Consider the following 19,999-nt stretch of genomic DNA (forward strand, 5'->3'; position numbering starts at 1 on the left):
TCCACTTCTACAGAGTCTCAATCCCACTCCAAGTTACCACCTGCCTCTGGTACTACCTAAGCCAAGCTGTCTACTGAACTCCATCGGGAACCCAAGACACAAAGGGAAGGCTGAAGTGAGGTACAGATCCTGCATCAGCCATCATAAATCCTGTCTTCTGGCATTCAAGGCTACCTCACTTCTACTTTTAAACTAATGCTTTTCACTATAGAACCTGATGCCTCATGACTGCAAGTGGGTGTTTTTCACAGTGGAGTGAACATCTATCTCCTGCTAGTATGGGTAGCAAGGAGGACAACTGCAAGAAAGACTTCCTCAGCCTACCAAAGTCCCCCTTGAGATCACCAAGACATTTGCCCGCAATAAAAAAAAAAAACCAGCTTTAGATTGCCTGAAGAGTTTGTATGTTTAAAAGAACGTCCAGTTCTGCCAAGGAGACCAGGCAATTTAAGACCATGTTTAGAGAGATGATATTTTACTGATTTCATAACCATGAGAGTCCATCCTCATTGATATCAGGACAGCTATGCCGGGCAGTGCCTTTCAGATAGTTTGACTCTTGGGATACCTGTTCCCTCCTGTCCAGAACACCCCTGTACTTCCTTTAAATTATGCAGTACGGAGCAAGCTCAGAGACAAGAAAGCAGCAGACATTTGAACAGTTCATACCAATCCATTACAGAAGCTTATAAGTATTACTTACCAGGTATTCCCGTCTAACAACTTGACTGATGAGAAAAACTAGTACACAACCAAGCTAAAAACCTAAGTAAGAGGGGAAAAAAAAAAAAACAAAGCCTAGGAGACCAAAGCTAGAAGATGGACTTCTCATGAAGATGGAAAAACAGAATCACCTTCCCAACATCTCATACCCAATGAAGAGCTTTGCAAGCAGTTTTCTCTACATGGACGGCAGAAACTGAGATGCATTCTCTTTTGAAGGAGTCAGACCTTCCCGTAACCTCCAGCTTGCAGTCACTTCTGAACAGCCATGCATTACTGAGTTTGCATAACGTGTCAAAAGCAAAGGATAATTGTACCACACTCCAAATCATACTGAAAGAAACACTATCTTCAAGCCTAGCATGTGCTGTTCCGTCATTCTCACATGAGTGTGCACACTAGGATGTATTCATATCCAAGTCCTGGCGTCACAATTACTCTGTCAAGAATGCAATGCTGAAATATATTTAGAATGGTTCTGTTAACACGATAGCTAGCTTCCATAATGCCGTTAAGGTATCCTAGACTCTAACCCCACTATTGTTCTATAAGCATTCATCTTAAATTCTTCTGTAATTGCTCAAAATACCTATATTTAAGATACAATACTAATCCCATGGCAGTATCTGTGAAATTGATAGAAAATTCAGTAAGATAAACTATCAAAAGTTGGCTTTGGGGCAAGTTTCTATTATTCTAGAAGCTTCTAAACTGGTACAGAAGAGCATCTCCCTGCACGTGACGAGCATCTGCATGCAGGCACTGCCTGAGCCTTTGAGCCACCATCTCCACACAGGCCCTTACTGCCAAGCAGAAAGCCTTGAGGCACTTACCCAGCCCTTGGTGCCCATCCACCTATCGGCCGATCAGCAGAGCACACAGCTGTGCTCCAGCCTACAGAGCTGGAAATCAGTGCCTAAAGGTAAGCACAATAAGAGAGAGGTAAGAAACAAGTTTTTGAGATGGTATGCGATTTAAGAGGGTAATGGGATAGAACTGATGCCCTCACTTGTGAGGCTGGAAGCCTTAACAATTCTGACTTGTACAGTGATACTGCTTTAAGTTTAATCATGTGCTTACGTTCCCCACTGAATCAGAGCTGTCCTTACACAAGGCAACAAGACAAAGTTCTTCAGAGCTTTTCAGTGGGGTCTTAAGAGGCTGTATCTATACTATACCTACACTATATCTACAGCAGTGTTGGTTAACCAAGTTTTCATGCCAAGAAAACTGCCAAAGCCATATGCAGCCAAAAGAGAGAGATCTCCACTGGAAGCGTCCTTAGTGCCATGTCCACAAAAACTGCCCCAGAGACCTTAAGTAAGATTCTTATCACCTAAAGCCAGATTTTGTGTCTGACCTTGTCTCTTTTTAAAGAGGCCCACATTCTGTCCCTTAGTGAGCAGTTCTTACCCATTTTGGACACCCACTTCAGAAGACAGACACATGCTTGATTCAACTGTGTGGTCTGGTGAGAGGACAGTATCCAATATCCAAGTGTCCTCAACTCTGCAGTTTCCAGCTTAAATACATCTAGACAGAATCACTAGAAGGAAGTAAATAATGTCATCCAGACTGTCTGTGGAAGCATCAGTAATTAAAAAACATGGGCACACTGCATTCTTTGGTGTTCAAATGTAAAGAACAAGCAGCTCACCAGACATTCCCTATATTAACATCACAAACTGCTGTTATTCTCAACAGCTGTAAAGTCACTATAATTCTTTCTACACACCCCAAGCTTTTTGCTAGCGTTAAGTAGCTGCCTAAGTGAGAGTCAGTTATAAAGTCGTTCTATCACCACCGCTACTTTCTCAGAGCTTAAAAATTAAATCAAGTATTCCACTACTGGAATTTTCATTACCAGGAAGCTGCAATAATGCTTATTGCATTATGGTTATTCATTTGTTCTCCCGATATAACTCAATCAGTTCAATGCTTTGAGCTAATTATTATTGCTTAACTAAGGTAAATTCAAACAGAAACCTGAAAAGCATGGAATAAACAGCAGGAAACCAAGCTCAACTACTTAAACTGAATACTTCACAATCACCTGCAAGTATCAGGGAAAATTCTCACACAGCTCTGATATGCATGACACATTTAAAGCCCTGATGACTAGAGCTTCAGAAAACAGATACATGAAAATTATACAGCAAAGTAAAGACTCAGACTTTTTACTGTATCTAGACACTTGGGATTAGCAATGAAGAAAGGTTTGTCGTAATATAAAAAAGAACTAGGACCTGGATGCAATATTTCCAGGATATTCTGTCAGACTTTGATTCTCTCAGCCAGAAAGCATAAATAAGCATGAATGATTCTCCGAAGAGTCCACCAAAACCCCATAGATACTGGTTCTCTAGAGCTGCTTCTGCACCGATCAAAAAGTACCTTCAGTCACATTCTTCTCTCATTCGATTGAGGGAAAGGAGATACAGCATCAAGGATTTGACGGAAGGCAGCAGTAAGATTCAGCCCCGGCACAGCCTTATTTTACAGAAGGGCTGCCAGTTGCCAGAGAAGCTTCACTAACATGCTGACAAGGCTGAACTTCGAACTGTTCAAACAAGTACCTCATCTGAAATTACTACTATGAGATGTTCAACCTATAGATGAAAGCCTTTGAACTTAGACAGTGGAAATGACTTCTACAAAACAATGAGCTTCGCTCAGCAAGAGCAGCATGCTAAGAAATAAGTGAATAGACAGCTAGAAAGAGCGATTCAAGTGTCAGTCTTCATGAGACTAGCCAGGACAAAGTGCTTTTTGTTTCTACCCTTGAGATCTTGACAAATCAAAAATAGATTAAATGTGCTAGCAGACTAGCTTCTACCTCAGACTGATACATGATCGCACAGAAAAGATCTGCCAATACTCTGAAGTAACTTACACCAGAGCAAACACAGCAATGCATATGTTCTGTTTTCCTTTTAAGTTTGAAGCAAATCATGCCTTTTCAGCATTACAGCAAGCTGACAGGTAATCATTTTGCTTACAGACAAGATAAAATAAAACCTCAGGAATGAGAGCCAGGGGTCCTAACTGTATAGGTATTAAACAACATGAATAACAAAATTTTTAGTCTTGTTAGAGCCAGGAGGAATATCTGAGTACAGTACCAATGAAGGCTTTATCACCTCTAGGAACAGGCTCTGAAATACATACATTTGTGTTTTGTACATTTTTCATTTAACCTTGCTAAGTTCACCAGCATTATTTTTTGCAGCTCAGTGACCAAAACAGAGTTACTGAATAACTTTTCAGTATGAAGGTTCAGTGCGCTAGTTCTCACTACCGAATTAAATACATAGCCACCTTAACATCCACAAATCCAATAACCCACTACTCCATAACCCACAAGGACTATGCACATTTTATCTGTGGAAAACACATGAGCATTTATCAAGCAACATATCAAATCCTACCACAAATACTAAACAAAAAAACAGCAATTCAACTGCTTCAGTTAACAATTAATAAACTAGTTCTGAGAAAAAGGAATGCATCTGCTTCCACTTCCTGCATAAATCTCGAGTACAACTCGAGCAGCACCACCGGTACACAGCCCAGGGCCAGACAGAGTACAGGCAAACCCTAGGAGAGCTAGGTGTTCTGCAGGTGACAAAATCAGTTTGAGATACCGAACAGGTTCAGGAGTTGCATTTTTGAGGGATAATTTGAAATCAGTAGTAATTGCTAACCTTTCAGTATTTAGGCCTTCCCATACCACAAGTTCAGCCCAACACCCCAGCGCCGTAAGGCAGTCAGTATTCTTAGCTCCAGAGTCCCACGATCCACAAAGCAGCCCTACTCCTCTGTACCTATCCTCGATTGCAGCACACTAGCAGCACTCTACCTAGTGAAGGCTGTTGTAAGCCAGCAACTTTAGGATAGGGACCATTTTACCTACAGGAGCAAAATAAAGCACTGCAGAAGCACTTGTTAAATGCTTTACTTGCAGCAACCCTGGTCTAGAAGCATTGTATTAAAAAAATCCCCTTATTAAAAAAATGGGCTGACACAACACTGAAACAAAGGTTAAGCTGCAGATTTCTACCTCAAATCTGTCTGCAAGGAAGGCTGTGTCACTAGTGATACGGAGTTAAAATACTGGAAGGAAGAGAAGAACCATATTTGAGTTGTGATGAACTTAACTCACCTTAACTCTGATCCCACCAGCTCAGTACGAGAAACATTTCTGTGAAAACTTACCAAGCTACCTCAAAATACTAAGAACAGATATAATTCAAGCCTATTGTTTTACACAAAAAATCTGCTACCTTTCCCTTCAAAAATTCAGTGAGGCTTGAAAGTAGGGCAAACCTAACTAGACAAATTAGAAGACTTATTCCTTACTTCAGAATTGAAGCCTTCAGACCCTTCCATTCAGCCTACTTCATCATCAAGCACTTCATTTTTAAGATATTCCATATACCCAGTATATGTTACAGTAATGACCCAGCTTATTTTCTTTAGATGAGACATTATAAGGACTTTTCCCCATTCCTCCCCAAAAAGAAAGGCTGTAAAAAAAACATCAGATACAACATAAAATACATCACTTCCAAGATAAAGCTGAAGTTAGACACTCCATCTCAGAAGCATTTGGACAAATCTCCAAGATTTCACAGGCAAAAACTCACTGGCAGGCCAACTCCTAAATCCTGATTTAGAAGTTCAACACCGCACGTAAACAAAACTGAAGAATGAAAAAGGTGTAATAAGATAGGCACAGCTGTTTGTTTGCTACAGGTCACATTTACTTCTTTCTGTTAAATGAAAAAACTTACCTACCCAGTAAGTTTGGAGTGACACACACCTTGGTATTTAAATAACTGAGATCTAGAGATGTAGGACATAGGTGAATAAGTAGGAGCTAACTCTTTAAACAAATGCAGGTTTTAACAGGATAAATTCCTACTCTATACTTAGAGAGTTTAAAGGTTACAAAAAGCCCTATGTTGGAGGAACAGATCAGCACCAGGCAACAAGCTTTTTATAACATGGCAGAGATGCTCTGAATTCCATGCAGAGGCTGAGCTGTCACTCACACAGCACGATCTATGGATTCCCAGCTTCACAGAAAGATTCACAACTTTCTTTTCCACATTCTTCTAGGCAATAAACTATCAGTACGTTGTTTAAACTCTTCATGAGTTCTGGTTAAAGTTTTACTTAAAAAAAAAATCAAAGTAACCAAGTCATCAGCATGATTTTTGAAGGGTTACAGGTAAAGCAGCTCTCCAGAAGTCAGCTAACGAGCAGCAGATTCTTCAGACAAGTTTCAAGCCATCATATTTGTTTCAACATGTACAAACTCTGCTACGTCAAGTCTTTCAACAATACTTAGCACAAAGTCACCTAGGGGAGAATACAATGGCAAAACCTGACTAATTGCTATTGAAATATGGTGCTGATTGTGTTTTCTTTTGCAAACATGATGGATGCACTGAGTTGTTTTACCACAGCTGACCTTCATTCAGCTGAACAAGCCTTCTCTGAATTGGCCCTAGGGTATTCCTTCACCTTTTGCATTTTAGTTCGCTACAAATAGTTATGCAGATCTTAAGAACACCAATCCACACAGCAACCCTACTCTTCCTCCTAAGTTTTCCAGAGTCAAACAAGAGGCTTGAAGTTCCAGAAAACAGGTGCTACAACACCAGTTTAAAGTTTGCTGTTCATCAATTCATGAAAGTTCAAAAGCTGATTTTTACAAGCAGTAAAAAAAACCCAGCTGGCTACACATGCAACTGCACCACAAATGTGCTTCACAGCAACATCTTCAGACTCCTAAAAAACATCTTTCCAGCAATAAAACCACCGAGACTCGCCAACCTACCTGAACAGACTTGAGTATTCTCTGCACCTGCAGAAGCAGCTACCACGCTCCAAACCCAATCTGGAAATTCAGACTTGCTCTAGGAATTCTTTAATTGTCTTGGCAAGAGTCAGTATAAAAAAATCGTGGAGTTTAAGCACATAAATTAGGTTTTGGAGGGTTTTTTGGCAGTAGGCCTTTCTTTAAACTGTAAGCTTAACTAGATTCTCCTCAGCCCACCTGCTTGCTTCCAATATGGTAATTCTTGCACAAAAAACTTAAGTCCCTTCTTGCCCTTTTCATGATACAAGTCACTTAAGACTGACTTCTTTTGGCAAGGCATGTTTTAACTTATCACTCCCTGCCTTTGGCAAGTGAAGTCAGTTTAGCTCAATAAATGTTACTGAATCTGCAGCGTATTTTTAGAAAAATTATTTCCTAACCAGTACATTGCTTGGTCTGCTAGGATTGACACCTGGTAGCAAGTGTTTATGATGAGACTAAAAACTGAATTTTGTTGCAGGAACCAGAAAAAAGAACAACAGTTATAAATACTTAGAAATTTAAAGGAGACAAGGCAGATTAAGTCATATTGCAATTCTGGGGCCCTTGAAATACGTTCAAGTACATGAGGCTTTGCCCTACTAGGCCTCTAATATGAATGCCAAACAATTTGGGTCTAGGAGGAAGAAGTATGCTAGGAACAGTAGAGGAACCACATTCAGCGAGGGCTGGCCACTGGTGAGTAGTGGTCTAGTCTCGGGCAGTTGTTCATACTGCTAAGGCAGTTTAGAAAGCTGGACAGTAACTTGAACTAGTAATGTTCAAAAAAATAAGCTACAGGGCACAGCAGCATGCAACTTACTCTTTAGCGAGCCACCAAACTCTTTCCTCCCCAACCAGAACAAATCAAGTTGTCTTATGCAAGAGGAAAAGTCTTCATACCTTAGTGCTGAATGAGAACATGGCGGTCTAAGGAATGATGCAATAGCACTATTAATTTTAATAGGACTGCTCTCTGGGTGTGACCCTCAGAAAGGACAGTAGCACCTAAACTTGTACCTTATACAAACAGCTTATTGAAAAACTAGTCTTAAAAAATGAAAGCAAGAAATAGCTCTTATTGTCCTTGTTATACCAATCTTACACTTGTCAAATCAAGCAAAATCCTTTTGTCCTTTGTCCACAGCTCCCCAAGCTGAGTCCTCCACATGAACACCACACCCACCCAGCCCAGGCATCAGCCAGTGCAGTGGCAGGAACGAACCTAACCACCCTCTGCAGGAAAGCATCACATCAAGCAGGTTTCAAAATTGCTTCCTACTCCAAGTTGATTACAACAGCAAGTTTGGCATTGTGTGTTTTTTTGGGTTTTTTTTTTTTCCCCCTCTCAAGCTACTACAGAATGTCCATCCTTAGACCCTTCCACTGTTAGGTTATCACCAGCCTTTCAAGAGTTCACAGGAAGAAGTGCCCATGTGATAAAAATATTGCAGAGGGGTTAGAATGACCTAGCAATTGAAAGCTAGACAGCTCTTAAACCAGCCTACCAGTCAACACTTGAGAAGCAAAAGATAATTTGCCTGGAGTAATGAGCTAAGTATAGAGCCACCAGGACCAGAGCTCCCCAATTATTTTGGCATTTCTTTCAATGCCAGTTAAACAGCTTGGGAAGAAGCAGGCTTCAGCTGCTGGTAGAATAAGTTACTGAAGCCACTCTAAGCACAGCAACAGTGATCTTGTGCTTAACACACCAAATTTTGCAAAAGCACCACCAAGAGTCAAGATCAGCATCTTCTAAATCACTGGAGGTTTTTTACCATCCTCAGTTCATTGCCGTATTTCAGCATTTTAGGGAATCCTACTTTATTTTAGAAAACCCCAACAACGTACTCATCTTGTCTAGTCCTCTCACTAGATCAGTGTTTAGCAGTTACCCTCATCAAATATCAGCATTCATCCTGTCATTTAAAAGCTAAAATTCCAGTTTGACACGTGGAAGACATTTTGGTTTAGCTCCTAAAGCCTGCAGAACTGAAGGGGGGGAAAAGCAACATGATAGTTACCAGGCACATTGGTACCATTATGCAGCTATACAAGAAGCTACTATTTTCTGAAATTATCTGTCAGTGAATATTTATTATTCTTTTACTTTAACAAGGGTTTATGAGTATTACTTATACAGCTGTGTATCAACCAACGTCTCCTACCATCACAGATTCTGTAAGAAGGACCTATAATTAGCTGCACCACAGTTTTCCTGCAAGGAAGTTTCCATACAAATACCCTCATACATGGTTTGAGCATTTGTAGGTACACTGAACATACAGGTACGCTATCGGTACATTGAAGTTGTAGTCCTTTTTATCATGAACTAGGAGTTTTAGAGCAGAAATCCGATCTCTTTAGTTACTTAGAAGTCTGACCAGATGCTTCCCCTTGGTTTTGCCAGAACACAACCCAGCAACAAAATATTAAACACTTAGACACGGATCTCCAAAACTGAAAATTTCCACATGTGGTTTCTCTCTGCAGTCCCCATTTACTCATCCGTTACGTACAGGGATGCTCTGCAGCAGTGAAGTACACTAACCAAACACCTCCAAATCATGTGATACTCATGCTTGAGTCTGAAGGGATTAAAAGATTCCAGTCCAAAGTAAAAGAAAACAAGCAAGCTATTGTATTCTGCATTAGAAAACAACTATGCCTTGACCATAATCCATTAGCCAAACCTACAAGGAAAGCCTAGCAGACCTCAAAATATTTACCTTGTTCCATCTTCCTCCTTTTTCCTCAGAGAGTTCAGATTCTCCCAAAGTGCAAAAAGGTGCATTCTTTTGGAAGTTACTCAAAGAAAGGTTCACTGAACATAGACAAAGATGATAATTTAATCATAATGGGTACCCAACCAGAATATAATGCTCTGCTCACAGCAAATTCCTGCTACCAGCAGTGAGAGAAAATTAAGAATCTGAATTGTCAAATGTACTCATGACTCATGACTAGTATGTCCACCAATCACCACACAATTAAAGAACAGGAACGCTTAATTGTAAAGATGAACACTTATTTGATAAGGATTAGTCATTAATTTGACGAAAAGCTTACCCACTCTTAAAAAAACATGCACAGTGCTTAGGTGGAAAGAAGTAAAAGTCTGCAGGCAGAGGCAATAAACTTGGAAGTTTACATTAAGTACACTTCCCTTTCTTTCAGCTTCCATTTATTAAAGGAAAATAATCAAAATAACCTAGAAATGCAATCTGCTTAGACATTTTTGTCAGGTTTCTTGGATCCAAAGTTCAACAATGCCTAGATTACACTCACATATTTGTTCTCAGAAGTGAAAAAAGGAAATAAGGAAAACTCAAATGGAACAACAAAAGCAAAGCTATCAGCTCACAACACTTAGAAAAGGTGTTTCTACTCTAGTCAGACCATAGCAAACTTTGACTGCAGAATGGATAGTGCCATGTCCTCACATTTTCAAGCAAAGCTGCTCTGTGATATGGCAGGTGAATTTTCCTCTCATAGCCTCTCATTTTGGCTTATCTGTTCTTTGTCAAGAGATAAACAAGTATTTTTAAAGCCTGAACTTACAGAGAACCCAGAGAACAGTAAAAGTGAGCTTGGATAACAGTAGTTTTAAAAGTTAGAGAAGACACTGAAGGCAAGTAAAACTGAGGACAGTTTTCAGCTGCAACAAATCCAGAAGTAGACCTGAAAAGGTCTCAAAGCAAACACCCTACCAACGATGCAACAAACAGTATAATTACAAACAGCAGAACTTCACAGCATCTCCTTTTATCTCAGGGTTAAGTTTCAATGATAGCAATTACAAGCTTACAGATAGCAATGCAATAAGTAAAGCTTTCACAGGTACACATTTAGGTCAATTAGAGCTACAAGAGATGAAATCAGACAGCCACAGCAACTAGCTTACTCCCTTTCCTGATCTAATTGCAGAGAAAACAAGGGGAGTCAGGCTGCAAGTCCCCTTCTAACTACCAGATAGGAAATTCCAGGGAAACACTTTCCAGCTGCAACCACTTCCATGAGCAGCTTAGGACTTAAAACTCAGTTTGAAAGCACCCAGCAGTAGCACAAGAGTGATATGACAGAGCTTAATACTAGATCAACTAGTAGACTGGCTCATTCTAACATCTTCTGTACAACAAAATTGAGGCTTCACTTCAAAAGTACTGAAAGTTATCTTACCCATGTAACGTCTCCTGTAAGATGTTAAAGGTATATGCTTATGACTCCACAGTCATAAGCAATTCCAGTATTACAGCAGGTGCAAATAAATTGTTCCCAGTCTCTCTGGGTGCTCAGTCTTTTTGTTACTATTTCTTTAATTCAGCCTTCAGTTTTACTCAACTCTTCAATACTTTCAACTACAATTTCTAGCAACTAAATAACTGAAACCAAAATTCTAGTAGTCTGCCCTTGGCCTATGAGGTGCTAAACTCTACATGACAACAACTCAAGGAAAGATCTGATTTTTCTGTCTATTTTCTGAATTCCTGCCACCAGCTGTACAGAAACCCCCCAAAAAATAAGAATCCTACTTGCGCAGAACAGTGAAACCACAGAGAAACTGAGGAGTCATACTCACAGGACTTGGAAGGCTTGTGATCCACATCACCCCTACATGAAAGGCTGCTCACAGGGGTGAGCTGGGGCAATAGCAAATGCAACAGACCCTGCAGGCAAGTCCTGCCTTCGCTCCGCTCTCCAAGGGTAGTCAGAAAGCCAGCTAAGCACATCTTGTCTTCACAGACTCGATTTCAACCTACACCTTTCAGCATGCAGACAGGCATTTCTGTCCTCTCCTCACACAGGTGGCTGGCAGCCATTTCCCCCAGGCACTTTGAGAAAGCAGCACTAGAAAAAACCATTTCGTTCTGTCAAGAGCCTGCCTTTTCCCAGTTGATACAGGAGTCAAAAACCTTCTGTTAAAGGCATAGGGAAAGAGAAACTATTTTTATTTCTTCCTGAAGCTCCATCCTTTCAGGTAACGCTACAGAATTAATGCTTTGATTATAGCCCTGGTTTCTAGTCCCAAAGTTGGAAAAGCAAATGAGGCCCACAAAAGGGCAACAGAAAACTGTTCTAACAGTGTTTCTATAAATAATGTCTATGCCAGTGCATAAGTCTCTGGTATTAGAAAGAAAAACTACAAAGACTTAATTATGGCAATGCAGCAGTCTTCCTCCACAAATTCATCTTGAAGTGCATTTCTTCCCCCCCCATAGTGACTATATATTCTAGGAACTAAACCTTGTAGAATACCAGAACAACAAAAAATACTTGAAGAGACTATTAGACTTGTATGCACAAGCGACCTCATCATACAGACAGTCACCCTAGCTAGAAATCTTTATTTCAAGCTATTTTGTTTTCAGAAGTCTCAGTTAAAGCATGGTGCATGGCTTTTCACTGGTTTTCCCTGGTGAAAACCTTTCCACGCTCTTAAATTAGGGTAAGAAAGACCACAAACGAGAGCATTTAGTAGAAGTCTTATCCATGGGGATAGTGTACTCACAGCATGGGAGAAGCACATAAAGGTAGGAAGTTACTTTGCCAATGTTGTTTCCTTGAAGAGTAGGAAGCTAAGATTAAAGTGAAAAGCATTTTCCAATTATTTTTCCCAGTAAGAGCTAAACAAAGTGGGACCTGAGAGGGTAGATCCTGCACATCTGCTAGAGAGAGAACCAGTGAAGAATAAGTTTAGTTCTGAAATTAAACCAATACAAAAAACCCAACTCAATATATCCAACACTCCCTGAGTGTGTTCAGCCTTGAGTTTACTAGGTGTCTGCAGAACTGCCCCAGCTCAAGAAACCAAGTACCTAAATCCTGCTTCTGCCTCACAGGATCTAATAGGTAGGCTGATCAGCCCAAGCCTTCTCAGGGACCTAATCTAACCAGCAGAAAAGCACATTTAAACTGATTCTTCCTGTAACCAAGTTAAAATGCAGTCACAGCTTCTTATTTTAAAGCTCTGCCAGAAGATAAAAAAAGACAATACTATAAGAGCTTTAATATTCATGTGATTGCCCACGAAGCAGAAGAGCTTTCTAGCTCCCCTCACACTGGAGGCTTCCACTTACTCTCCCCAGAAGTACGCACCAGCCACCACACCAGAGGAGATGCTGCGGAGAAGCCCCGTCCAAGCCCTTGGAAACTGTTGCTCTGCAGAAAATGCAGGAGTGATTGGACTAAAATCAAATGGAGGGGAGCACAGAACATAGAGCTTGAGATCAATATACACAACAGAAAGGAAGAAGACAGAGTTAAAAAAAAAAAATCGAAGTTCAATTATCAGAACAAGTCTTTCCTACACAGATATTCACTGTCTTCTAGGCCATGTTCTGGAAGTTCAGAGGCCCATGGCAGCCTGCCTTGCCATCCAGTCCCAGGAGCTCAAACATTTGAACATTCCCTGTTCCAGCTCTCGCTGTTAGAGAACACACCCCAGTCAGGGTGGTGGTCTGTTCTGACTGCCCTTCCAAACACCCAGCTCTTCCTAAGAAGCCACAGACTAACACCAAGTTTCTGATTTCATTCTATCTGCAAGCTAATTCCATAGGCAACAGGATAATTTTCCATGCTAAGCTCAGGTTTCACAGCTAGTACTAGTTCTAATGCTTCACAAGATACACAATACCTGAAGATCCTAAAGTTGCCCACTACCACGCGCTGGAGAATAACTCAATCAAGAACTGATGTCACAAAAGTCAGTGAAAGCATCAGTGAGATCAGCATCTCAGATGGAAGCTGTCAACAGCACAGCCAACTTCATTTTCATTGTAGCTAGCTAGTCCATCAAAACGGCCACTAGAAATGACAGCGAGATGTGCTGAGCAAGGCAAAAGACAACTTGCTTTGCCTTCCGTAAGGCTTGGTTTCTTTGATGTTCTGTCCACTTTCAACTAACACTGAACTGCAAAGTTATATTTTTAAATATTTGGAATTCAAAAAACCCTCTAAAAGGGTTTTAATACTGAGATCTAGCAGCATGTGATCCTGAGGACACTATTGAAGGTATTGTTCCATTACTGGCATGACTGGTAGCTAGTCCAACAGCCTGCCCCCAAGCTTTTCTCTTCATTCCTAGTCACAAGGAAAAATAACAGACTAATTTATCTAAAATTAAGTTCCACTAGGATCTTGTTCAAAGTAGTAACTTTTTTAGAAGTGGTAATACTTCACCGCAGCAGCTGGTACAAGTTTAGTTGCAGTATCACTTAAAGACCATCCAGCTTCAAGTCTTCTGAAATCCAACTCTCCCATGGAAGGGCAAGAACCACTTATTTAGGCAGTCATGTTCAAGGTTTTGGGTTTTTTTCCTTATCAGAGCTTGGAAGGGTTCCACCAGCTACATCATAGCTATGACAACGTCATGAGTTGTTTCACTCATGCATATATATATACACACACAAATTTCAGAAAAACTTCAAACCAGATCATACCAAGCTTACTTCATTGCAACTGTTTTCAGCATTAACACCCATGAGGGGGACCAGTGCCTCAGAAGTATTCAGCTGCCCCCCAGTAAGACCTACAGAGCATACTTCCAGTTAACAGCTTAACCTACATTCACATGTCAAACCAACTGCTGCTTTCTAAACTTTAGATTCTCAGTCAGAGGTGTTTCAGAAGAACCAAAGCTAGGTATCAGCAACTGTATTTTAAGTTAAGCCTTCGAAAACAGTGCTTTTTGATGGACATCAATGCTTCCAGAAATAGCTTATCCGTTTCAATTAACATTCCAGAAAGCCTTCTGCTATGCTCTTCTTCCCTAGCTCACTTTGCATGGTGTGGAGCTGCAGTTCCAACACTTGCAGGCACATATTGCTACTTACTGAAGGTGAACAGAGCACCTTTAGCTCATAGAGCAACACAATCCAAACACTTCGTAACAGACTAGAGGTGGAAGATACCACTGGTTTCAACAAAATAACACTTCTTCCCTGCTACTACAGGCTGCTCTTCCCTCTAGTTCTGATCTGCAAAGACTGACTTCCTTACGGCATACACCATTACTTCCCAGAATCACTGCAGCCAGTTGGTGTTCACCTCCTTTACACCACTACCAGGAACAATTACACAGACAAGGAGAAGAACAGGTCTGGGCTACTCATGCTCTAGCTCACAATTAGATTTCTATGGTATCAAGCACGCTCTGCCAGTCCTTCTCAACTGTTCACCCCAAAGCAAGGGGACAAAAATCTTCATTGTTCTGTTATCAACTACATTCCAAACAACAACAGTTGACACCAAACGATGCTGTAGTTTGTGACCTCTGCCCATCCCACAAGCAGCAAACACAAGAAGCTGACCTGCATGCAAGTCAATATACCTGGATACAGCAATCCTGCACCTTTAATTCAGGATGCTTTAATTCAGGATTAAAGCATCCAAGGTGGAAGTTGTAATGCATTAGGAGATGAGGTTTTCAGATCTTTACTGGGCAGAGTAAGCCTCAGTAAAAACTCAGTATGTCAAATTCCTGAATTAGCACTAACTTCACTTTTAGGTCCTTCATGCAAGCCACTTAATCACCCTGAAATTTTGAAGCTCCACAAAGATATAGTTATCTTTTAACAATCCAATTAACTCACAAGAATTACAGCATGAATTGAGCACTAGGCATATTCCTGAAGTTTTCCTGACAGCACTGGGAAGTTATGGCAGCAATATCTAGAAGAAGGGTGGAATTACAAATCATCAAGCTCATTTCTCAGAGAGTTAAAACCCATATGGGATCTAACAGGCAGATTTTTACACCACCAGCTACTCAGGCTAGAGACAAATGCAGAACAGTTGCACATTATGGCTTAGACAATTTAGTACTTAGAAGCTTACTGTGAAAGAAACATAACCTGCATTACTTTGATTCAGCCAATGAAAGCAACTATGAAACAAGTGCATATTTAAGTATCTGGACTTTTCATTCTAGTTTGCAACATTTGATAAGCACTAATGCACTGTTTGGAGCCACATGCTCTGGAAGACACCACCGATATCACGTAGAAGAGCCCTATCTCATTATATCCAGTTACACATCCCAATAGGAAGCTACCAGAGCAGGAACAGCCATCACATCCCTTTGATCTCTGCAAGTGAAGAGATCTCAAACTTTGTGCTGGATACTAACCCAGTTCCTCCAATTCACTCCATGGAGACAATTCCTTCTTCCCTACAGCAGACTTGTCAGACCTCTGCCCATTAATCCAGCAGCCTACAATACCCTTCTCCTTAAGTTACTCCTTTTTTACAGGTTAATTGCCAGCAAAACACTGCATAGCCACGTTCCTCCTACTCTTGAAAGGCTGACAACATAGTTCTCTCCACCATCCTGGGTTGCATGTAGGTGGAATGAGATCTGAGATAAAATCTTGTATCCTCTATCTTCAGAAGCTTGAGCATGCTCCATTTCTATCTCCTCCAGCTGTGGATGGCCATTTTTTTTAAAAAAAAAAAGCTTATCAAGCTGACCTATTCCACCTACTCGGTATCATTTGTGGGTTGCATATCATATTGCTTAAGTTGCTTAACATTGATATTTTAATAATTTCTAGTGCAGACAGTTAATGTAATGGTTATTAACAGTATCCTAGATAGGTACTATAACACCGCCAGCAAGAGAACTAAGCTTGATTTTCAATATATCACTCCTATAGTTTGAAACAGGACAAGAGCACCTTTTAGTGCAATCGCTCAAAAAACCACCACTGCTCAACATTCCTCTTTCTGCACATTTGCCTCTACCCAAACTCCACAGCAGGCACACAGAAACACTTGTCACTGAAGCATTTTAGAATCCCATGCCCCACCTTTACTTATCTGCAGAAAGTTTCAACACTTACAGTTCACAGCATTTCCTGTACTGTGAAAGAAAGCACTTTTTCTATCTTCCAAAACCACTGTGATCAGTAACAGCTGAAGCAATGCAGATATCAGATGACAGCCTCCTCCCCTCAAGTTATCTACAAGCACTCCTTCGTAAAAACTCTTCACCTCCACCAAAAAAAGTTAATTTTCAAATACTACAGCACATACTTTAATAACAGGTGAAAGGCACCTCAGCTCTTTATCTACAGCTTAGAGCATGACAGGTATTACAAGAAACCTGCCATAGTTCCTTCAGTCACACTGCCATCCCTTCCCAACGGACTCACCTAGGCATTTAAACGTGCCTTTATGTTCACCATAAAGCCAAGCTGTACCACTACACTCAGCACTACCTGACATGATTCACTAGACAAGCTCTTTTCTTCTAAAAGCAAGCCTTATTGCACATGGTTACATGGGCTGATCACACAAGAAAACAAACAGGTGAAGCACGCAGGAGAAGAGTGCCTATCAGACTTGAAGTCCACCAGAGTTACAAGCTCATACCCAGCCCTCCCCCCAGTGAGGGAAGTGTGTGTGAAAAGGAAAGAAATCAGTTTCCTGTACAGAGATGTGAAGGAACATCAGGTCTCATCTGTTGATAAAACAACATTCCCTACAAGAATGAACAGAAGAAGGAACAACTGCAACACAGAAACTTAAACTCCATGTTGGGGGAACGAGGAGGGCAAAACAATACTTACCAGAGAAGGGCAACATCTGCTCAGATCCCACCAAAAGAATAGGACTGTTAAGAGGAACATGGGGAAGAGGCACAATTAAAGCCCAAAACTATATAAAGAAAAAGCCTTAACAAGTCCCACTTAAAAAGGGAACAGGAATTTTGCCCCAAGCACAAGGACAGCTGAGCACAATTGACATCACGGCCAAAACCAGCAGAGAAGCCGAGCAGGGGCCCACGGCTGCCAGGGGCATGAGGCGATCCCTCAGCTCGGCTACAGGGGCAAGAGGGAGGGAGCCACCCCCGCGGGCCGGGCCGGGCGGCGGCTGGCGGCAGGTGAGGCCCACAGGCCACGGACCCCAGCAGCGGCCGGGCGGGGAGCCCACCTTCCCCCCGCCGCGCCGCCCGGCAGCCCCGGCCCCACAGCGAAGGGACGCGCCCCCACCCCGCGGCAGGCCCGCGGCCGCGCCGCCGCCCGGCAGGGCATCCCTGCCTGCCCGGGGAGGGGAGGCCGCCGCCGCCACCCCCGGCCGCGGTGCCGGGCGAGCGCCTCAGCCCGCCGCCTCCTCCCGCGGCGGCCCCGGCCGAGCGGAGCGGAGCAGAGGGAGCCGGCGCCCCGCCGCTGCCCCTCTCCCCGCGGGCCGAGGGGGCGTGCCGGGCCGCGGCCCCGCCGCTGACAGCCCGGCCGCCCTCCTCCAGGCCCCGGCCCGGCAGGCCGGCCGACCCCCCCGTAAGACACCGGGCGAGCCCGGACGCCCCCACCGGCTCCTTACCGCGGGGCAGGGCATGGCGCGGAGCCCCCACACCCCCGTCCCGGGGCGCGGCCTCCTGCCTGGGCCGGGGTCGCTGGGCTCCTGGCTGCCTCCGCCGCCTCTCACTGCCACAACAACATGGCGGCCGCACGGGACGCGGGCACGGCGGGGCGAGGCGCGCTCCCGCCGCCGCCGCCTCCTCCTCCTCCTCCTCGGGGCGGGGCCGGGCGCGCGCCGTTCCCGCCCTCCGCGGCCCCCCCTCGCCCCGCGGGGACGCGGCGGCGGCACCGGTCTCCTCAGGGCTCCCCGGCGCCTCAGGAGGCGGCCGGTCAGCGCCGCCGCCATCCCCGGAGCCCGGCAGCTTCCCCCCGTCAGCGGGTAAAGCTGATTCGCCCCTTCCTCCTTTTATAACCCTGTCAGGGTGCTTAACCGCCCGCAGCTGGCCGAGGCCGGCCTCGGCAGCCCAGAGCCGCGCTGAGGCAGGAGGTGCGACGCGGTGGCAAGTGTCCCAGGAAGGTTTTGCCTTCTTAGGAGGCCTGTGAGGCAGGTCATCGGCGGAGCTGGGTGCTGAGGGGAGCTGCGGGAGCCGAGGAGCTCTGCGAGCCGAGGGCTGCCCGCGCCCCGCAGTCTGGGATGCTCCTCAGGAGTCCTCCAAACCCCGTGCGTCCCTTGGAGAAACACCCTGTCTGACTGCAAAAGCCACTGTTGCGCACAAGGCCACCTGGCCGATGCTTTCCTCCTTTGCTTTTGTGACATTCAGCTCAGCGGTGAGAACATGTGTGGCCCCATGCCATCGGTAGACACACTGTCCAAGCCACCCCGAGCAGCCCGCAGCTCCTAGAGCATGAGGTAGTGGAGAGCAGGGAGCCAACACGAGGCATGAGAGCCAAAAAATACATGGAAATTGAGAGACAAGTGATAAAGCAAAAGGGATATGAGCATCAAGCAACAGAAAGGCATGAGAAAGCTTGAGAGGCAAGTGGTAGCGGGGTACGGTTGGCAGGAAGCACTGCAGTTTCCAAAATGAAGCTTTAACTAAGCCTTGTGCAATGGAGGTCCCTTTCAGCAGCGAGATTTATATCTGGGTTTTGTTGCAAGTGTGATGGATCATTAATGCTTTATTTTTATACATATCTTTAATTTACAATACCGTATGTAGGTCAGGTTGTACTTTTGAGAGATATTTCCACCTGCTCCTCATGTTTGCCTTGATCTGAAATTAAATGCTTGCTTTCAAGTAACTATAAAATGCACTTCTAAATTATCCACAGGACTCTCCCTCTGAGTCCAAGGCTAGTCATTGTAACAGATGGACTTCAGTCTGTCATTAAGTCATGTTGAAGCTAGACGTAGTGTTAATGTTCAGAGAGAACAATACAAAATACAGGATCCCATGTCTTTAAACTCGGATATAAGCCACGCAGTGAGTTGCTTTCTAGTTTTGCTCCCTTGGTCAGGGACAGTAAACATTTGAAAGGAAGTTAATCAGCCCCTCTAAAGCGATTTTTTCAAACAACAAGCCATCATCTGAAGGCAAATGTGATCTGAATGTCAATAGGTACCTTCAGAGGAACTTTGGAAGAAATACAGGTAACTGAAGGGAAAAACAGGATTCTTGCTTGTTTATACCCAAAAGCAAGGAAAAAATGTTCAGCCGGTATAGCTGTATCTGAAAAGGATGTGTGTGGACAGCATTAGGACGCCGAATATGAATTTTGAAAACTCCCTGTTAAATGGTTGCCTTTTGCAGTATGCCTGGACGGAGATCAAATGTGACCTACTTCAGGAAGCCGAATCCTGGAGACCCGGGGCTTTTGTACAGCAGAACCTGCTGCTTGCTCCTTCTGTTTTTTAAAGAGGGGGAGCTAGCCGGAGTGCCATCGCTGTGACAGGAAAAGCTGTGCGCTTCCAGCTGCTTAATTCAGTGACACAAATTGTCGTCTTTCTTTGGCATTATCTTTACCGATACGGTTAAACACACTGCATGGAGGCTTTCCACGTCTTGTGTTCTGAGTCTCTCCATTTCTTATGTTCCAGTCTATTTTTTAATAAATGTTAGGTATGGCCCCATGTCAAATGACTTTTCCCTCTATTTTCCATGATGGGCACGGG

General features: G+C 43.3%; 1 protein-coding gene across 5 annotated transcripts in view; it reads right to left on the reverse strand.

Annotated features, from left to right (window-relative positions):
• The window catches only part of MTMR3 (myotubularin related protein 3), an 80,735-nt gene extending 62,732 nt beyond the window's left edge, over window positions 1-18,003 (reverse strand). Inside the window, exons 1-2 of one of the 5 annotated variants that reach the window (XM_082324715.1) lie at window positions 17,909-18,003; window positions 17,158-17,201 (exon numbers count right to left, since the gene is read on the reverse strand). The gene's annotated coding sequence lies outside the window, so the exon portion shown is untranslated. Of the gene's footprint in view, window positions 1-1,556; window positions 1,577-12,666; window positions 12,749-17,157; window positions 17,202-17,908 lie in introns of those variants that run through there. The other 4 variants (XM_082324717.1, XM_082324716.1, XM_082324719.1 and 1 more) reach the window with 4 other exon arrangements.
• Between the last annotated feature and the right edge of the window lie 1,996 nt (window positions 18,004-19,999).

This window comes from Platalea leucorodia, assembly GCF_965183815.1.
Source record: "Platalea leucorodia genome assembly, chromosome: 12".
NCBI lineage: Eukaryota > Metazoa > Chordata > Aves > Pelecaniformes > Threskiornithidae > Platalea > Platalea leucorodia.